The sequence below is a fragment of the Pseudophryne corroboree genome (assembly GCF_028390025.1).
Source record: "Pseudophryne corroboree isolate aPseCor3 chromosome 3 unlocalized genomic scaffold, aPseCor3.hap2 SUPER_3_unloc_68, whole genome shotgun sequence".
Classification (NCBI taxonomy): Eukaryota; Metazoa; Chordata; class Amphibia; order Anura; family Myobatrachidae; genus Pseudophryne; species Pseudophryne corroboree.
In genome coordinates, this window is record NW_026967561.1 from 643,502 (window position 1) to 663,986 (window position 20,485).

Sequence of the window (20,485 nt, forward strand, 5' to 3'; positions counted from 1 at the left end):
ACGGCCAAAGCTAGATGCTGATGCCGCAAACGTATCAAACTTGTAGAGGCGCACAAACGTGTGCACCGAAGACCATGTAGCCGCCCGGCAACGCTGTGTCGTAGAAGCTCCACGACTCGCTGACCATGATGTTCTCACAGCACGTGTGGAATGAGCTGTTATCGATGTAGGTGGCTGTAACCTAGCATGAAGGTAAGCCTGACGTATGGTCACTTTAATCCAACTGGATAAGGTCTGCCTAGAAGCTGGCCAACCCATCTTGGCAGCATCATAGAGAGTAAACAACGTATCCGTCTTACAAACGGTCGACGTTCGGGATACATAAATGCGTAATGCGCGTACCACATCCACCTACCAGAGTCTCCTGTTAACATAGGAACTACTATTGGTTGATTGATGTGAAAAGATGACACTACTTTTGGCAGAAAAGCAGAATTTGCTCGGAATTCCGCTCTGTCATCATGAAACCTAAATACGGTGGTTTGCATGACAAAGTACCCAAACTGAAACACGCCTTGCTGACGCTAAGGCTAAAAGAAACATTGTTTCCCCAAGTGAGAAATTTAATATCCACTTGTTGTAAGGGTTCATAATAAAAAGACTAAGAAATCTAAAAACCAGATTCAAGTCTTATGGCGCAGTAGGTAGAGTGAATGGAGTCTGAACTCTGAGGACACCCTGCCTAAAAGGTGTGAACCGACGGCAATAGGGCCAATCTACTATGAAAATAAATGGACGCCGCCGATATCTGCACCTTTAGTGTGGATAAACTCAGACCTCCATCTAACCCCATCTGTAGAAATAACAAAAGACGGGATAACTTAAAAGATGATGTCGGAAACTTCAGAGCTTCACACCAACCTACATAGGCACGCCAAATTCTGTAATAATGAGCTGCCGTAACCGGCTTCCTAGCTCGTAACATGGTTGGAATAACCGATTCTGGAATGCCCTCTCTTCTTAAGAGGGCTGTCTCAACAGCCACCCCGTCAAACGTGGCTGCGCTAAATCGGGTAAGAGGAATGGACCCTGCTGTAACAGGTCCGAACGTAGTGGGAGCGGCCAAAGACAGACTGCGAGTAGACCGCGGAGATCCGAGAACCAAGCTCTCCAGAGGCCAAAGAGGCGTCACTAGTATAACTGTGACGGACTCTCCTTTGATCCGTTTTAGCCACAGAGGGAGCAGCGGAAACGGTGGAAATAGATACACGAGACTGTATGGCCACGCGATTGAGAGAGCATCCACCGCCACTGCCTTTGGATCTCTCGTTCTGGACACGACCTGGGGCGTTTGATGATTGCGGCGAGATGCCATCAGGTCCACCTGCGGGTAACTCCACTTCTGGAGCAGCATGTGGACACATCTGTACCTCCCGCATTGCCCTCCGGTTTTTAGTTTCTCCTTGTTTGTTGATGTATACGACTGCTGTCGCATTGTCTGACTGCACCTGAACAGCCTGAGCCTGCAGCCCGTGCACTGCTTATAGTAGCGCATTGTAAATTGCCCGGAGTTCCAGGACATTTATAGGCAGCAATCTTTCGTGATCCGCCCAGAGACCATGGAGCTGATAATTTTGAACTACAGCTCCCCAATCTCTGAGACTTGCGTCCGCCGTGAGAATTATCCAATTCCAGGCACCGAACCGTTTCCCTGCGGTTAGATTCTGTACTTTGAGCCACCAGAGTAGAGACTCTCTGGTCCTTGGAGACAACCTCACTTCTGCAGTAAATCTGCAGATGCGAGCCCGACCACTGTGCGAACACATCCAATTGAAAAGGACGAGAGTGAAGTCCTCCGAACTGAAGCGCTTCGAAAGCCGCCACCATTGTCTAATAGGCGAATGCCCAAGTGACCGAGACTGTGCGTGGCTTGAGCACTAATTGTACCAGATGACGAATGACCTGTACTTTCTGTTCGGGTATGTAAATTCTTTGATTTACCGTATTGAGAATCATACTTAGGATTTGAAGTCGTTGAGACGGAATCATCCAGAAATTCGCGTAGACAATGGTAGGAAATCAGATTTTCCTCCCCACTTGGTCTGCGATCTATCTCGTTTGGAATCCGACTCCGCCTGTTAGGAACGTAGCCAAAGTGGACGTTATGCGCTACTAGCGAAGCTAGAACGCAATAACCAACTGCCAACGTCCAAAGAAGCTGTAGGCAGCAAGAAGTGTAAGGTGGTCTTTATTTAGGGCAAACCTGAACCGGAATGCCCTGCCACTACAGCCTTGTTACCTCAAACCCTTACCAAAGCAGGGCGAAGCAACAGCCCTACTGCTGTGTAGGGTATACTCCGATATGTAGTAAAACCCCCAATAAATGCAATTGTCTCTGATTGGAAATTGTTCAGCCTTCGCTGAGAACCTGACGTACTGGCTTGGTGCTATGAGGGCTGGCGGCAAATCGACCGCAACAATCTAACTGAAACTGTCTGTGCAGTCTTTACGCAGAGTACTAACCACTATACGATCACGGCAACTTAAACAAGTCAGATGCGATATACATTGCGCCACTGGCCCAGATTCGTATTTGTCCGACACACTGTGTGACCGACTTTGCAGCGAAGCTGCTTGTTTGATTATGCATAAATGCATATAGCAGAGGATAGTTTCAATCTGCCTACCTCTGGGTTATGGGCCCAGCATGCATCCATTGCAGTACTCTGCTGCACATGTAAGTGCAAGAGATCATGTACTCCAACCAGTAAGTACACCACGGAAATAACGTGTGTATAAACCCGCATTACCGTGCATGTGGTTACCAGCAATAGTGAATCTTCCTGTAGAGTCATGCTGTACAAAAACAATTAATAAATTAAACTCCTAACAACACCCCGCTCCTCCAGAGTCTAAGTGTTGTAGGGCAGCAACTTCCGAGAAAGAACCAGGAAGTAACATTAAAAGAAAAAAATTGTCCTACTTTTTTTTTTTTTTTTTTTTTTTAAAACACCTGTTAAACCAGGATCTGAACCAGTGTTCATGCAAACACAATGTTCACTGTGGCCGGAAAGCCTAACCACTTGGCTACCGAGCCACCTGTAAAAACAATAAGCAAAACTGCTGTGGTGTGGCCATGTCTGCAGTGCTCAACAGATAGTGTTAATAAGCACTGAGTGCTGATCAATTATTCTTGCTTACTGCAAAATAGACTTTTAATGTCAGCATATTATATATACATATATACAACAATGTATATTCACACATGTTCAGACTTTAATAAATATATATATATATATATATATATATATATACACACACATAGTATCTACAGCACCTTGTATTCCCAGGTGGTCTCCCATCCAGGTACTAACCAGGCCCAACACTGCTTAGCTTCCAAAATCAGTTGAGATTGGGCGTATCCAGTGTGGTGTGGCTGTAGATCCCCTATACACATATCCTGTACATAGGTATAACACATTTTTACAAGTCTGAACTAAATGTGACCTCTCACAGGCTTAAAACCTGAGATGACTGCTGCTTGACCACAGCTTAGTTAATGGGCCCTTCTAGTGGCCGGCGCCGGGAGCGCGCTCTGGAGAGCTATCCTGACTGTAAAACCTATAGTAGGTTTATATTGATAGTGTAAGCCCAAACTGAGCTATTTTTAACAGTTTAAACTAGCATGTATTAGTATGCAATCTAGTTGGATCACCAGTTTCCCAGATGGTAAAACAGTATGCAACCCTGCTTAGCTTCCAAGCTCAGATGAGTTTGGGCGTATCCTCCCAGGTGGCTAATCAGCCCCAACACTGCTTAGCTTCCAAAATCAGAAGAGATTGGGCGTATCCAGTGTGGTGTGGCCAAGTGATTTAAGCCAAAGCTGCTGCAGGTGAGTGAACTCACACGGCTCCACAGATACTGTTTTATAAGCACCATGTGCTTTACAATTGTTATAACATACTTACTTTACAACAAATGAACAAAACCAGTATTTGGCTGCCACAACCTGAATCAGATTTGCAGTGTTTAGGATAATATCATTATAAACAGTTATGATATAAATAATTATGTATATCCATGTTTTAGACATGGCAGGGAAACTGCTTATTAGTAATTGCTGGTGTCTTACTCATGCAGACAGACAATACAACCAAAAACAAAAACAAAGACCGACAACTTGCACGACTCAGTAAATAGCACTAAGGTGTCTCTATTATATCTGGCCAAGTGCAGTGCACGCCAGCCATATGCCTGCTCCCAAATTCCCCTTAACACCCCTGCGCCTTCAATGGAGGAGAGATGTAACACAGGAATTTCTGGAAATACAACAGGAAACATGGTTAATCTTGCTTTAACCAGGACTTCATAGCCTTTTGTAAAACATATGCAGCTCTGCTGTATTCCCTTATCAATAAGAGTTTAATCATGAGATTTTATCCAGTGACCCTGACATTTCTGTGTGCAGGGAACATCACTGTGGCAGCAAAGTTACTCACTAGGCTAAGAAACCTGCCTTTTGACTCTCATTTGTGTGTCCCCCCATGCTCCGTATACCGTTCTCTATACACGGAGCCGGGCTATGGTGGAGAGGGAGCCCGAAGCGGCATCGAGGGCCTGGGCCACACACACACATACACACACAGTGTCCCACACAGTGGGGCGGCAGCGTGAGCTGACTGCCCCGTTCAACATACCTGGACCCTGTGGTGAGGGCTATGACGGGCCTTCTCTGTAAGTTCCGTCCAGCCTTTACTGCAGGTTTTAGTCCTGCAGGTGGTAGTGAGGGAGCTCTTTTTTGAGAGGTCCGACACCCACAGCTGCTAAAGCAGCCTTCACTTATCCCGGACCCACCTATTGGAAGGGGGGGAAGGGATGTTGAAAATCGTTGAAAAAAGAAAAAACTTAGAAAAAAAATCCAATGAAATGTGGACCTCTGTGGCAGCAAAGCCACAAGCCTACTAACTGTGTCGAGCACAGAAAAAACACTGAGGTACTCAGGGATATGGAGGGGAGGTATAGTCCCAAAATTAATTTATTCAGTGCCTACTTCCTGTGGAAGCCGTCCATATCCCAAGAGTACTCCAGTGACCCCTAGTGGATGAAAAAGAAATCAGCATTTTTACCCCATGTTCCCTCACAGCAAAAGAAAGCACCGTATTATCAGGTACAGTCCTTTCGACCCCAGAAGAGCAAGCGGGTAAAAGGCGCGTCCTTTCTGCCCAGAGGCAGAGGTAGGGGGAAGAAGCTGCAGCATACAGCCAGTTCCCAGGAGCAAAAGTCCTCCCCCGTTTCCTCCAAGCCCGCCGCATGACGGTGGGGCTCCACAGGCGGAGCCAGGTACGGTGGGGGGTCGGCTCAAAAACTTCAGCAATCAGTGGGCTCGCTCATGGGTGGATCCCTGGATCCTTCAAGTAGTATCTCAGGGATACAAGCTGGAATTCGAGACGTCTCACCCCCCGCCGTTTCCTCAAATCTGCCTTGCCAACAACTCCCTCCGGCAGGGAGGCTGTGCTAGAGGCAATTCACAAGCTGTATTCCCAGCAGGTGATAGTCAAGGTGCCCCTCCTTCAACAAGGATGGGGTTACTATTCCACAATGTTTGTGGTACCGAAACCGTACGGTTCGGTGAGACCCATTTTAAATTTGAAATCCTTGAACACATACATAAAAAAATTCAAGTTCAAGATGGAATCGCTCAGGGCGGTTATTGCAAGCCTGGAAGAGGGGGATTACATGGTATCACTGGACATCAAGGATGCTTACCTGCATGTCCCCATTTACCATCCTCACCAGGAGTACCTCAGATTTGTGGTACAGGATTGTCATTACCAATTCCAGACGTTGCCGTTCGGCCTGTCCACGGCACCGAGGGTATTTACCAAGGTAATGGCCGAAATGATGATACTCCTTCGAAAAAAGAGAGTTTTAATTATCCCGTACTTGGACGATCTCCTGATAAAGGCGAGGTCCAGGGAGCAGTTGTTGGTCGGGGTAGCACTATCTCAGGAGGTGCTACAACAGCACGGTTGGATTCTAAATATTCCAAAGTCACAGCTGGTCCCTACGACACGTCTACTGTTCCTGGGGATGGTTCTGGACACAGACCAGAAAAAAGTGTTTCTCCCGGAGGAGAAAGCCAAGGAGCTGTCATCTCTAGTCAGAGGCCTCCTGAAACCAAAACAGGTGTCGGTGCATCACTGCACGTGAGTCCTGGGAAAAATGGTAGCTTCCTACGAGGCAATTCCATTTGGCAGGTTCCATGCAAGAACTTTTCAGTGGGACTTGTTGGACAAGTGGTCCGGATCGCATCTTCAGATGCATCGGCTGATAACCCTGTCTCCAAGGACCAGGGTGTCTCTGCTGTGGTGGCTGCAGAGTGCTCATCTTCAAGAGGGCCGCAGATTCGGCATACAGGACTGGATCCTGGTGACCATGGATGCCAGCCTTCGAGGCTGGGGGGCAGTCACACAGGGAAAAAACTTCCAGGGACTTTGGTCAAACCAGGAGATTTCCCTACACATAAATATTCTAGAACTGAGGGCCATTTACAATGCCCTAAGTCAAGCAAGACCCCTGCTTCAAAACCAGCCGGTACTGATTCAGTCAGACAACATCACGGCAGTCGCCCATGTAAATCGACAGGGCGGCACAAGAAGCAGGATGGCGATGGCAGAAGCCACAAAGATTCTCCGATGGGCGGAAAATCACGTGTTAGCACTGTCAGCAGTGTTCATTCCGGGAGTGGACAACTGGGAAGCAGACTTCCTCAGCAGGCACGACCTCCACCCGGGAGAGTGGGGACTTCATCCAGAAGTCTTCCAAATGATTGTAAACCGTTGGGAAAGGCCACAGGTGGACATGATGGCGTCCCGCCTCAACAAAAAGCTAAAAAGATATTGCGCCAGGTCAAGGGTCCCTCAGGCGAAAGCCGTGGATGTTCTAGTGACACCGTGGGTGTACCAGTCAGTTTATGTGTTCCCTCCTCTGCCTCTCATACCCAAGGTACTGAGAATAATAAGAAGGAGAGGAGTAAGAACTATACTCGTGGTTCTGGATTGGCCAAGAAGAGTTTGGTACCCAGAACTTCAAGAGATGATCTCAGAGGACCCATGGCCTCTGCCGCTCAGACAGGACCTGCTCCAGCAGGGGCCCTGTCTGTTCCAAGACTTACCGCGGCTGCGTTTGACGGCATGGCGGTTGAACACCGGATCCTGAAGGAAAAGGGCATTCCGGAGGAAGTCATTCCTACGCTGGTTAAAGCCAGGAAAGATGTAACCGCAAAACATCATCATCGCATATGGCTAAAATATGTTGCGTGGTGTGAGGCCAAGAAGGCCCCAACGGAGGAATTTCAGCTGGGTCGGTTTCTGCACTTCCTACAGTCAGGGGTGACTATGGGCCTAAAATTGGGTTCCATTAAGGTCCAGATTTCGGCTCTGTCGATTTTCTTCCAGAAAGAACTGGCTTCATTGCCTGAAGTTCAGACATTTGTTAAGGGAGTGCTGCATATTCAGCCCCCTCCAGTGGCACCTTGGGATCTCAACGTGGTGTTGGATTTCCTAAAGTCACACTGGTTTGGACCACTTAAAACTGTGGATTTAAAATATCTCACGTGGAAAGTGGTCATGCTATTGGCCTTTGCTTCGGCCAGGCGTGTGTCAGAATTGGCGGCTTTGTCACATAAAAGTCCTTATCTGATTTTCCATATGGATAGGGCAGAATTGAGGACTCGTCCCCAGTTTCTCCCTAAGGTGGTATCAGCTTTTCATTTGAACCAACCTATTGTGGTGCCTGCGGCTACTAGGGACTTGGAGGATTCCAAGTTACTGGACGTAGTCAGGGCCTTGAAAATTTATGTTTCCAGGACGGCTGGAGTCATGAAAACTGACTCGCTATTTATCCTGTATGCACCCAACAAGCTGGGTGCTCCTGCTTCTAAGCAGACTATTGCTCACTGGATCTGTAGCACAATTCAGCTTGCGCATTCTGCGGCTGGTCTGCCGCATCCTAAATCTGTAAAAGCCCATTCCATGAGGAAGGTGGGCTCTTCTTGGGCGGCTGCCCGAGGGGTCTCGGTTTTACAACTTTGCCGAGCTGCTACTTGGTCAGGGTCTAACACTTTTGCAAAATTCTACAAATTTGATACCCTGGCTGAGGAGGACCTTGAGTTTGCTCATTCGGTGCTGCAGAGTCATCCGCACTCTCCCGCCCGTTTGGGAGCTTTGGTATAATCCCCATGGTCCTTACAGAGTCCCAGCATCCACTTAGGACGTCAGAGAAAATAAGATTTTACTCACCGGTAATTCTATTTCTCGTAGTCCGTAGTGGATGCTGGGCACCCATCCCAAGTGCGGATTGTCTGCAATACTTGTATATAGTTATTGCCTAACTAAAGGGTTATTGTTATGAGCCATCTGTTAAGAGGCTCAGTTATATTTCATACTGTTAACTGGGTATAGTATCACTTGTTATATGGTGTGATTGGTGTGGCTGGTATGAGTCTTACCCGGGATTCCAAATCCTTTCCTTATTGTGTCAGCTCTTCCGGGCACAGTATCCTAACTGAGGTCTGGAGGAGGGTCATAGTGGGAGGAGCCAGTGCACCCTAGGTAGTCCTAAAGCTTTCTTTAGTTGTGCCCAGTCTCCTGCGGAGCCGCTATTCCCCATGGTCCTTACGGAGTCCCAGCATCCACTACGGACTACGAGAAATAGATTTACCGGTGAGTAAAATCTTATTTTTGTAGTCTTAGGTTTTTTGAGCGAGTTTTCTAAAAAGCGTCTTACACACCACCTTAGGAAGAGTCGCTTCTACAACTTCTTACTGGGTCACAACAACGCTTACCGACGGGTACAGTGCTGTTTCGGCGGCCGTCTGTGTAGGATGTACTAGCAAGTCCAGCTGACGTTACCAGGCTGTGGCCGGAGCACATGTAGAAGGTACGGCATCCATTCCGCTTAACGGGGAAGACGGGAGATACAGCCGCACTGTTTTCGGGATGTAGACTACTGATGCGGCTGCCACCTCGGCTGCACCAGCGCTAGGCCCCAGGGATCATAAGGCAGGCACAGGTTCAAGTTGAACCCCCATTGGCTTCTGAGCGGATAATGCCAGCTCGTATACCAGGGATAGGTTACCCTATTAACCCTTACATGCAACATTCCCGCTGGGTTTTATCACATCCAGTCCAGGAATCTGCAGCCTTTCAAGAGAAACAGACTGAAAGGCCTGTGGAAAGTAAGTCACAGACATGAAACTACATCCTCACAGTCTACACATTTTTCAGATGGGGACACTTGGGAGGATGAGGGTTCCTCGCATTCTGGGTCTGCATACAGAGACGAGGATGAAGGTCCCAGCTCTGTGGATATACCTGAGCTAATTAGTGCTGTGAAAGCCATTCTATCCTTAGTGGAGGCAACAGAGCCTTTGTTAAATCCAAGGCTCCTGTGTTTAAACATCCCAAAACAGTCAGATCTGAATTTCTGGGGTCAGAACAGCTGATGGAGATTATGCAAGAGGCTTGGGTCACACCCAGTAAGAAGTTTAGAATTCCAAAGAAATGGAATTCCCATTATCCTCTTCCAGCTGGGGACTGTTTAAAAAGGGAGGAGGCTCCCATAGTAGATACGCACGTCATTCGATTGGTGGGAAAATATACATTACCTCTGCCTTCAACATCATTAAGTTATGTTACTGAAAAATAGGTGTTTTTAAAAAAAAAAAAATTTCTCCTTGTCTGGGGCAATTGTAAGACCAGCCATGGCTTCAGCCTGAATGGCAAAAGCAGTGGTGTCCTGGGCTGATGCATTGGAGGATGATCTTTCATTGGGATCTAGAGAGCAAAAATCCCATATTGCACATATTAAGCAGGCGGCTATGTTTATGGCTATTATTGTCTCTCAAGCATCAGCCTCAGCAGTAGCCGCTCACATGGCGGTTTGGCTACGTACATGGAGAGCTGATACAGAGTCCAAGAAGGTTCTAGAGTCTTTGCCCTTTACTTGAGATATTCTTTTTGGTAAAGAATTTTGGCGTCAGAGGCAGACTCTGAAGAAAGTGAAGTTTCCTTCTACTTACTATTTAAACCTAATTTCTCATACGTCTTAGAGGATGCTGGGGATGCTTCAAGAACCATGGTGTATAGACGGGATCCGCAGGAGACATGGGCACACTATAAGACTTTGAATGGGTGTGAACTGGCTCCTCCCTCTATGCCCCTCCTCCAGACTCTAGTTAGATTCTGTGCCCAGCGAGACTGGATGCACACTGGGGAGCTCTCTAGTTTCTCAGGGAAAAGACTTTATTAGGTTTATTATTTTCAGGGAGACCTGCTGGCAACAGGCTCCCTGCATCGTGGGACTGAGGGGAGAGAAGCAGACCTACTTCTGTGAGTTCAAGGGCTCTGCTTCTTAGGCTACTAGACACCATTAGCTCCAGAGGATTCAATCACTTGGTACGCCTAGCTGCTTGTTCCCGGAGGCACGCCGTCACCCCACCCCTCCCTCACAGAGCCAGAAGATTGAAGCCAGGTGAGTATGAGAAGATCATAAGACTTCAGTGACGTCAGAAGACGGCGTTTGAGGTACCGCGTTGCGCGCCATGCTTCCACACTGATTACGGCACTGCAGGGTGCAGAGCACAGGGGGGGCGCCTTGGGCAGCATGGGGGACCTCAAACAGCACTGGCATAGGATATAACAGTGCTCAGGCACTTGTTAAGGGACCCCCGCCAGTATAAAGATTCTTTTAGCGGGACTGTAGCGTGCCATCTAGTGGGCGGGGCTTAGCCCACACAGCTCTGACCAGCGCCATTTTTCCCTTCACAGAAGCTGCAGAGAATCTGGCCCTGACCTCCACACTGCTGTGCAAGTAACAGGGTGCAAAACAGGCCGGGATGGGGGGGGGGGCACTAGTGATGGGTGATTTATTATATATGTAAAAAGCGCTAGCAGGTCTGGGCAGTCATGTCACTGGCCTCAGTACCGGGATAGGCGCTGGGTGTGAGCTGGCAGAACTCTCTCTGTGTCTCTCTTGCAGGCTTTATAGTCTGTCTCCTATAGCCCCAGTGTGGTTGTGGCTGTCGGTACGTGTGTACCGATGCTCCTCCTCCGCAAACAGGAAATGAACATAATTCCATACCTGGATGATCTACTGATAAAGGCATCCTCCATTGGAGAGGTTGTTACAAAGAATTGCTCTCTCAACTCAACTACTCCAGGATCACGTGTAGATTCTGAACCTTTACAAATTCACACTTGGAACCGACAAATGGGCTTCCCTTCTTGGGAATGATACTCGATACAGGAGTACAGATGGTGTTCCTTCCATTGGAAAAGGGATTGGTGATCCAGTCAATGGTCCGGGATGTCCTGAAGCCAACTTGGATATCGGTACATCAGTGCATTTGCCTACTGTGGAAGATGGTAGCCTCCTACGAGGCACTGCAGTACGGAAGGTTTCACGCAAGGCCCTTCCAGTTCGATCTCTTGGACAGGTGGTCCGGATCGCATCTTCACATGCACCAGAGGATACGCCTGTCGCCGAAAGCCAGAATTTTGCTTCTCTGGTGGCTACAGACTTCTCACCTGATCGAAGGCCGCAGGTTCGGGATTCAGAATTGGGTTCTACTAACCACATGTGCAAGCCTCAGAGGTTGGGGAGCAATCACCCTGGGGGAAAACTTCCAGGGAAAATGGCCAAATCAAGAAGCCATTCTTCCAAAAAACATTCTGGAACTTAGGGCCATATACACTGCCCTTCAACAAGTGGCACATCTTCTTCAAGATCAAGCCATTCAGGTACAGACAATGTGACGGAGTGTCGTACATAAACAGACAGGGCAGAACGAAGAGCAGAGCTGCAATGTTAGAGGTAACAAGAATTATCCTCTGGGCAGAAAAACGCGCTGTGGCGTTGTTGGCAATCTTCATTCCGCGAGTAGACAACTGGAAAGCAGACTTCCTCAGCAGACATGACCTCCACCCAGGAGAGTTGGACCTCCACCCGGAGGTGTTCAGGGAAGTGACAAGTCGGTGGGGAATTCCTCAGATCGACATGATGGCCTCTCGTCTCAACAGGAAGCTCAGGCGGTATTGTTCCATGTCAAGAGACCCACAAACAGTGGTGGTTTGACGAGCTAGTAACTCCATGGGTTTACCAGACAGTGTATGTGTTCCCTCCACTTCTGCTCATCCCAAGAATTCTCAAAAGAATCAAAAAGACAAGGATTCAGGCAATTCTCATTGCTCCAGACTGGCCAAGAAGGGCTTGGTACGCGGATCTACTGGAGTTGCTCCTAGAGGATCCGTGGCCTCTACCTCTTTGCGAGGACCTTCTGCAACAGGGGAAGTTCATCTATCAAGACTTACCTCGGCAACGTTTGACGGCATGGAAGTTGAGCATCAGATTCTAGCCCAGAAAGGGATCCTGGACAGCATTATTCCAACCCAGGAAGGGAGTAATGTCTAAGCATTACCATCATATTTGGAAAAAATGTATCTTGGTTTGAATCCAAGCAGTTTCCTGCGGTGGAGTTTCAACTGGGACGTTTACTTCTCTTTCTGCAAGCAGGTGTGGATGTGGGCATTTGCCTGGGCCCTATAAATGTCCATATTTCAGCCTTGTCCATTTTCTTCCAGAAACAATTGTCTGCCCTCCCAGACGTTCTTAAAAGGGGTTCTGAACTTCCAACCGCCCTTTGTGCCTCCTACGGCACCTTGGGATCTCAACGTGGTGTTGCAGTTCCTGCATTCAGATTGGTTTGAGCCTCTACAGGAGGTGGAGGTAAAGTTTCTTATGTGAAAGACTGTCACACTGTTGGCCTTCACGTCAGCAAGACGTGTGTCAGAGTTGGGGGCGTTGTCTCACAAGAGCCCCTACTTAATATTCCATGAGGATAGAGCTGAACTCAGAACGCGTCAGAATTTCTTCCTAAGGTTGTGTCAGCTTTTCATATCAACCAACCTATTGTGGTGCCAGTGGCTACTGACACCTCGGCTACTTCAAGGGCCTTGGATGTTGTGAGGGCCTTGAAGGTGTATGTAAAGCGGACAGCCCATCACAAGAAATCAGATGCGCTGTTTGTGCTTTAGACACCCAATCTTATTGGGATCATAAGCAGACAATTGCTCGCTGCATCAGGCTAACTATCCAGCATGCTTATTCCATGGCAGGATTGCCGGTTCCAAGATCTGTACAGGCCCACTCTACTCGTTCAGTGGGTTCTTCCTGGGTGGCTGTCAGGGGTGTTACAACTTTGCCGAGCAGTACCTGGTCAGGTTCGAACACGTTTGCTAAGTTCTACAAGTTTGATACTTTGGCCTCTAAGGACCTTCAGTTTGGTCACTCTGTTCTACAGGAACCTCAGCACTCTCTCATCCGGTTTGGAAGCTTTGGTACATCCCCATGGTACTAAATGGAACCCTAGTTTCCTCTAGGACGTAAGAGAAAATAGGATTTTCTCCAGCAGGGTCCACAGGTTATCCACGGGATAACATTGGGATATGCTGGAGCGACAGTGGATTGGCACAAAATGATCACAAGCTTTCTGGCCTCCCAGGATGCACCAGGCTCGTCCATATAATCCCACCCACTGACTCACTCCAATCAGATTTTTGTTTGGTACGGCAGGAGCCGGACCATGGTCACGGGGCTGCTGTGTTTGACAGCCCTAAGCTTTATTTGATTTATTTTTATAGTCTTACTATGTTTTTTGAGAGATTTCTCTGATGTCCTAGTGGATGCTGGGAACTCCGTAAGGACCATGGGGAATAGCGGGCTCCGAAGGAGACTGGGAACTCTAAGAAAGAATTAGGACTACTGGTGTGCACTGGCTCCTCCCTCTATGCCCCTCCTCCAGACCTCAGTTAGAATCTGTGCCTGGCTCGAGCTGGTTGCACACTAGGGGCTCTCCTGAGCTTCTAGTAAAGAAAGTATATTTTAGGTTTTTTATTTTCAGTGAGACCTGCTGGCAACAGACTCACTGCTACGAGGGACTTAGGGGAGAGAAGCAAACCTACCTGCTTGCAGCTAGCTTGGGCTTCTAGGCTACTGGACACCATTAGCTCCAGAGGGATCGAACACAGGCCCAGCCTCGGTCATCCGGTCCCGGAGCCGCGCCGCCGTCCCCCTTGCAGAGCCAGAAGCAAGAAGAACGTCCTGGAAATCGGCGGCTGAAGACTCCGGTCTTCATTAAGGTAGCGCACAACACTGCAGCTGTGCGCCATTGCTCCCTATGCACACCACACACTCCGGTCACTGATGGGTGCAGGGCGCTGGGGGGGGCGCCCTGGGCAGCAATTAGAGTACCTTAAATAGCAAAATCACACATAATATAGCATAGTAAGCTATATATGTGTAAAAAATCCCCTGCCATATTATTAATAAAGAGCGGGAGAAGTCAGCCGAAAAAGGGGCTATCTCCCCCAGCACACTGGCGCCATTTCCTCTCACAGCTCCGCTGGAAGGACGCTCCCCAGGCTCTCCCCTGCAGTTTCCAGGCTCAATAGGGTAAAAAAGAGAGGGGGGCACTAAATTTAGGCGCAAAAACTGTGTATTATAGCTGCTATAGGGTAAAGCACTTTGTGTCAGTGTAACTCCCTGTATATATATAGCGCTCTGGTGTGTGCTGGCATACTCTCTCTCTGTCTCCCCAAAGGACTTTGTGGGGTCCTGTCCTCAGTCAGAGCATTCCCTGTGTCTGTACGGTGTGTCGGTACGGCTGTGTCGACATGTTTGATAAGGAGGCTTATGTGGAGGCGGAGCAGGTGCCGATAAATGTGATGTCACCCCCTGCGGGTCGACACCTGAGTGGATGGATATGTGTAAGGAATTACGCAACAGTGTCAACTCCTTACATAAAAGGTTTGATGACATAGCAGATGTGGGACAGCCCGGCTTATCAGCACGTGCCTGCCCAGGCGTCTCAAAAGCCATCAGGGGCTCAAAAACGCCCACTACCTCAGATGGCAGACACAGATGTCGACACGGATACTGACTCCAGTGTCGACGACAAAGAGACTAGTGTACATTCCAATAGGGCCATCCGTTGCATGATTACGGCAATGAAAAATGTGTTGCACATTTCTGACATTAACCCAGGTACCACAAAAAAGGGTATTATGTTTGGGGAGAAAAAGCAACCAGTGGTTTTTCCCCCATCTGATGAGTTGAATGAAGTGTGTGAAGAAGCGTGGTGTTCCCCTGATAAGAAACTGGTAATTTCTAAAAAGTTACTAATGGCGCACCCTTTCCCGCCAGAGGACAGGATACGTTGGGAGACATCCCCTAGGGTGGATAAAGCGCTCACACGTCTGTCAAAAAAGGTGGCACTACCGCTCAGGATACGGCCGCCCTAAAGGAGCCTGCGGATAGAAAGCAGGAGGCTATCCTGAAGTCTGTATATACACACTCAGGTACTATCCTGAGACCGGCTATTGCTTCAGCATGGATGTGCAGTGCTGCAGCTGTGTGGTCAGATTCCCTGTCTGATAACATTGATACCCTTGACAGGGACACTATATTGCTAACCATAGAGCATATTAAAGACGTAGTATTATATATGAGAGATGCACAGAGGGATATTTGCCGGCTGGCATCTAGAATAAATGCAATGTCCATTTCTGCCAGGAGAGTATTATGGACTCGGCAGTGGACAGGTGATGCGGATTCTAAAAGGCACATGGAAGTTTTGCCTTACAAGGGTGAGGAATTGTTTGGGGATGGTCTCTCGGACCTCGTTTCCACAGCGACAGCTGGGAAGTCGACATTTTTACCCTATGTTCCCTCACAGCCAAAGAAAGCACCGTATTATCAGGTACAGTCCTTTCGGCCCCAGAAAGGCAAGCGGGTTAAAGGCGCGTCCTTTCTGCCCAGAGGCGGAGGTAGAGGGAAAAAGCTGCACCATACAGCCAGTTCCCAGGAACAAAAGTCCTCTCCCACTTCCTCTAAGTCCGCCGCATGATGCTGGTGCTCCACAGGCGGAGCCAGGTGCGGTGGGAGCCCGTCTCCGGAACTTCAGCGACCAGTGGGTTCGCTCACGAGTGGATCCCTGGATTCTACAAGTGGTATCTCAGGGGTACAAGCTGGAATTCGAGACGTCTCCCCCTCGCCGTTTCCTCAAATCAGCCTTGCCAACGACTCTCCCAGACAGGGAGGTAGTGCTGGCGGCGATTCACAAGCTGTACTTCCAGCAGGTGATAATCAAGGTACCCCTCCTTCAACAAGGTCGGGGTTACTATTCCACAATGTTTGTGGTACCGAAACCGGACGGTTCGGTGAGACCCATTTTAAATTTGAAATCCTTGAACACTTATATAAGAAGGTTCAAGTTCAAAATGGAATCGCTCAGGGCGGTTATTGCAAGCCTGGACGAAGGGGATTACATGGTTTCACTGGACATCAAGGATGCTTACCTGCATGTCCCCATTTACCCTCCTCACCAGGAGTACCTCAGATTTGTGGTACAGGACTGTCATTACCAATTCCAGACGTTGCCGTTTGGTCTGTCCACGGCACCGAGGGTATTTACCAAGGTAATGGCCGAAATGATGATACTCCTTCGAAAAAAGGGAGTTATAATTATCCCGTACTTGGACGATCTCCTTATAAAGGCGAGGTCCGGGGAGCAGTTGTTGGTCGGAGTAGCACTATCTCGGGAAGTGCTACAACAGCACGGCTGGATTCTGAATATTCCAAAGTCGCAGCTGGTTCCTACGACGCGTCTACTGTTCCTGGGTATGGTTATGGACACAGAACAGAAAAAGGTGTTTCTCCCGGAGGAGAAGGCCAAGGGGTTGTCATCTCTGGTCGGAGACCTCCTAAAACCAAAACAGGTGTCGGTGCATCACTGCACGCGAGTCCTGGGAAGGATGGTAGCTTCTTACGAAGCAATTCCATTCGGCAGGTTCCATGCAAGGATCTTTCAGTGGGATCTGTTGGACAAGTGGTCCGGATCGCATCTTCAGATGCATCGGCTGATAACCCTGTCTCCAAGGCCCATGGTGTCCCTGCTGTGGTGGCTGCAGAGTGCTCATCTTTTAGAGGGCCGCAGATTCGGCATACAGGACTGGGTCCTGGTCACCACGGATGCAAGCCTTCGATGTTGGAGTGCAGTCACACAGGGAAGAAACTTCCAAGGACTATGGTCGAGTCAGGAGACTTGCCTACACATAAATATTCTATAACTAAGGGCCATTTACAATGCCCTAAGTCAGGCAAGACCCCTGCTTCTACACCAGCCGGTGCTGATTCAGTCAGACAACATCACGGTGGTCGCCCATGTAAACCGACAGGGCGGCACAAGAAGCAGGATGGCGATGGCAGAAGCCACAAGGAATCTCCGATGGGCGGAAAATCACGTGTTAGCACTGTCAGCAGTGTTCATTCCGGGAGTGGACAACTGGGAAGCAGACTTCCTCAGCAGACACGACATCCGCCCGGGAGAGTTGGGACTTCATCCAGAAGTCTTCCAGATAATTGTAAACCGTTGGGAAAAACCACAGGTGGACATGATGGCATCCCGCCTCAACAAAAAGCTAAAAAGATATTGCGCCAGGTCATGGGACCCTCAGGCGATAGCTGTGGACGCTCTAGTGACACCGTGGGTGTACCAGACGGTTTATGTGTTCCCTCCTCTTCCTCTCATACCCAAGGTACTGAGGATAATAAGAAGGAGAGGAGTAAGAACTATACTCATTGTTCCGGATTGGCCAAGAAGAGCTTGGTACCCAGAACTTCAAGAAATGATCTCAGAGGACCCATGGCCTCTGCCGCTCAGACAGGACCTGCTGCAGCAGGGGCCCTGTCTGTTCCAAGAATTACCACAGCTGCGTTTGACGGCATGGCGGTTGAACACCGGATCCTAAAGGAAAAGGGCATTTCGGAGGAAGTCATTCCTACGCTGATTAAAGCTAGGAAAGATGTGACCGCAAAACATTATCACCGCATATGGCGGAAATATGTTGCTTAGTGTGAGGCCTGGATGGCCCCAACGGAGGAATTTCAGCTGGGTCGATTTCTGCACTTCCTACAGTCAGGGGTGACTATGGGCCTAAAGTTGGGTTCCATTAAGGTCCAGATTTCGGCTCTGTCAATTTTCTTCCTAAAAGAACTGGCTTCACTGCCTGAAGTTCAGACTTTTGTTAAAGGAGTGCTGCATATTCAGCCCCCTTTTGAGCCTCCAGTGGCACCTTGGGATCTCAACGTGGTGTTGGATTTCCCAAAGTCGCATTGGTTTGAGCCACTTAAAACCGTGGAGATAAAATATCTCACGTGGAAAGTGGTCATGCTGTTGGCCTTGGCGTCGGCCAGGCGTGTATCAGAATTGGCGGCTTTGTCATGTAAAAGCCCTTATCTGATTTTCCATATGGATAGGGCGGAATTGAGGACTCGTTCCCAATTTCTTCCTAAGGTGGTATCAGCGTTTCATTTAAACCAACCTATTATGGTCCCTGCGGCTATTCGGGACTTGGAGGATTCCAAGTTGCTGGACGTAGTCAGGGCCCTGAAAATCTATGTTTCCAGGAAGGCTAGAGTCAGGAAAACTGACTCGCTGTTTATCCTGTATGCACCCAACTAGCTGGGTGCTCCTGCTTCAAAGCAGACTATTGCTCGCTGGATCTGTAGCACGATTCAACTTGCACATTCTGTGGCTGGACTGCCGCATCCTAAATCTGTAAAAGCCCATTCCACGAGGAAAGTGGGCTCTTCTTGGGCGGCTGCCCGAGGGGTCTCGGCTTTACAACTTTGCCGAGCTGCTACTTGGTCGGGTTCAAACACATTTGCAAAATTCTACAAGTTTGATACCCTGGCTGAGGAGGACCTTGAGTTTGCTCATTCAGTGCTGCAGAGTCATCCGCACTCTCCCGCCCGTTTGGGAGCTTTGGTATAATCCCCATGGTCCTTACGGAGTTCCCAGCATCCACTAGGACGTCAGAGAAAATAAGAATTTACTCACCGGTAATTCTATTTCTCGTAGTCCGTAGTGGATGCTGGGCGCCCATCCCAAGTGCGGATTGTCTGCAATACTTGTATATAGTTATTGCCCAACTAAAGGGTTATTGTTATGAGCCATCTGTTCATGAGGTTCAATTGTTATTCATACTGTTAACTGGGTATAGTGTCACGAGTTGTACGGTGTGATTGGTGTGGCTGGTATGAGTCTTACCCGGGATTCCAAATCCTTTCCTTATTGTGTCAGCTCTTCCGAGCACAGTTTCCCTAACTGAGGTCTGGAGGAGGGGCATAGAGGGAGGAGCCAGTGCACACCAGTAGTCCTAATTCTTTCTTAGAGTGCCCAGTCTCCTTCGGAGCCCGCTATTCCCCATGGTCCTTACGGAGTTCCCAGCATCCACTACGGACTACGAGAAATAGAATTACCGGTGAGTAAATTCTTATTTTTTTTACGTAACAGTGTCTTACACACATATTGAAAAGAGTTGCTCCTAAAACTCTCCGCCGGGTCGCAACAACACTTACCCACGGTACAAGTGCTGTCTCGACGGGCGTCTGTGTCGGATGTTACTAGCAGGTCCAGCAGGCGTTACTAGGCTGTGGCCGGAGCACGGGGAGAAGGTAAGGCATCGGTTACGCTTAGAAGGGCCGCACTGTTTGAGAGGAGACTACCAAACAGCTGGCGCACCACCACCACGGGTGCTCTAGTGAAAGCCTTTAGGGATCATAAGGCGCCAGGATTAGTTTGAGGCTGCGATCCCTAGGGTTGATGTCAGCAGTGGGGAGTAAGACGCTCTCCTGGTCACCCCTCCCCCAAGTTCATGACCAGTTTCCTTGTGTCACCCGCCAATTGCTTCACTTCCGTTTCAGACGCTACCACGAGGGGACTCAGTCGTAACATAGGCCGCTGCGTCTGTATACACTGAGGTTTACCGCTAAGAGACTGGGTCGCAGACATGAGCGTCTGCATGCACTAACGTTCACTGAGCATCTGTGTCCACTTAAAATACCGGAGCGGCAGTGTACACTAGTAGCGTGTGGATCCACTCAGCGGTTGCTAAACGTATTGATCGATCCTGGAGTGGGGTGAGTCTCCCTGTGTCCCACTCTACGGAGTAAGGGTTATACAGCACTAAATTTCTATCTACTGTTGTTAGTATGACTAGTTAAGTTTAGGGCCTATTGCATATGAGTTTTGTACAATACTGTGGTTTGATCTGCAATTGCGTCTGAATACATTAAGGACAGCATAGGACAGTAAACCGTAAATGTATGCCTACATACTTGAAATGTGTTCGTAGTTGATAATATGCTCATGTGACAAATATATGACTAATATATAACGTGACTGACTGCTAGTGTGATTGCTGACTTTATATATGTTTGTCAGTGTTTTCTTCTGAACCTCAATGCTGGTGCTTGGGTTGGGGTCAGATTGATATCACTTATGCATATAAAGTGTTTTCAGTCACAGATTGTGTAGTAAATGTGGAAAAGCTGATTATTTATCATGTCTAAGAGCGGCAAAGGTGACGAGGTTACATTAACAGTAACACCAACACTCAAAACATGTTTATCCTGCAAGGTGGGG

The 20,485-nt window shown here is 48.6% G+C and overlaps 1 protein-coding gene and 1 non-coding gene across 3 annotated transcripts in view; one reads left to right on the forward strand and one right to left on the reverse strand.

Annotated features, from left to right (window-relative positions):
- LOC134984587 (zinc finger protein 260-like) overlaps positions 1–20,485 on the forward strand; it is a 57,049-nt gene that overhangs the window by 19,251 nt on the left and 17,313 nt on the right. The gene's annotated exons all lie outside the window — the stretch shown is intronic.
- On the reverse strand, positions 3,266–3,384 carry LOC134984589 (5S ribosomal RNA). The gene has a single exon (XR_010191761.1). It is a non-coding gene; the product is annotated as a 5S ribosomal RNA (ribosomal RNA).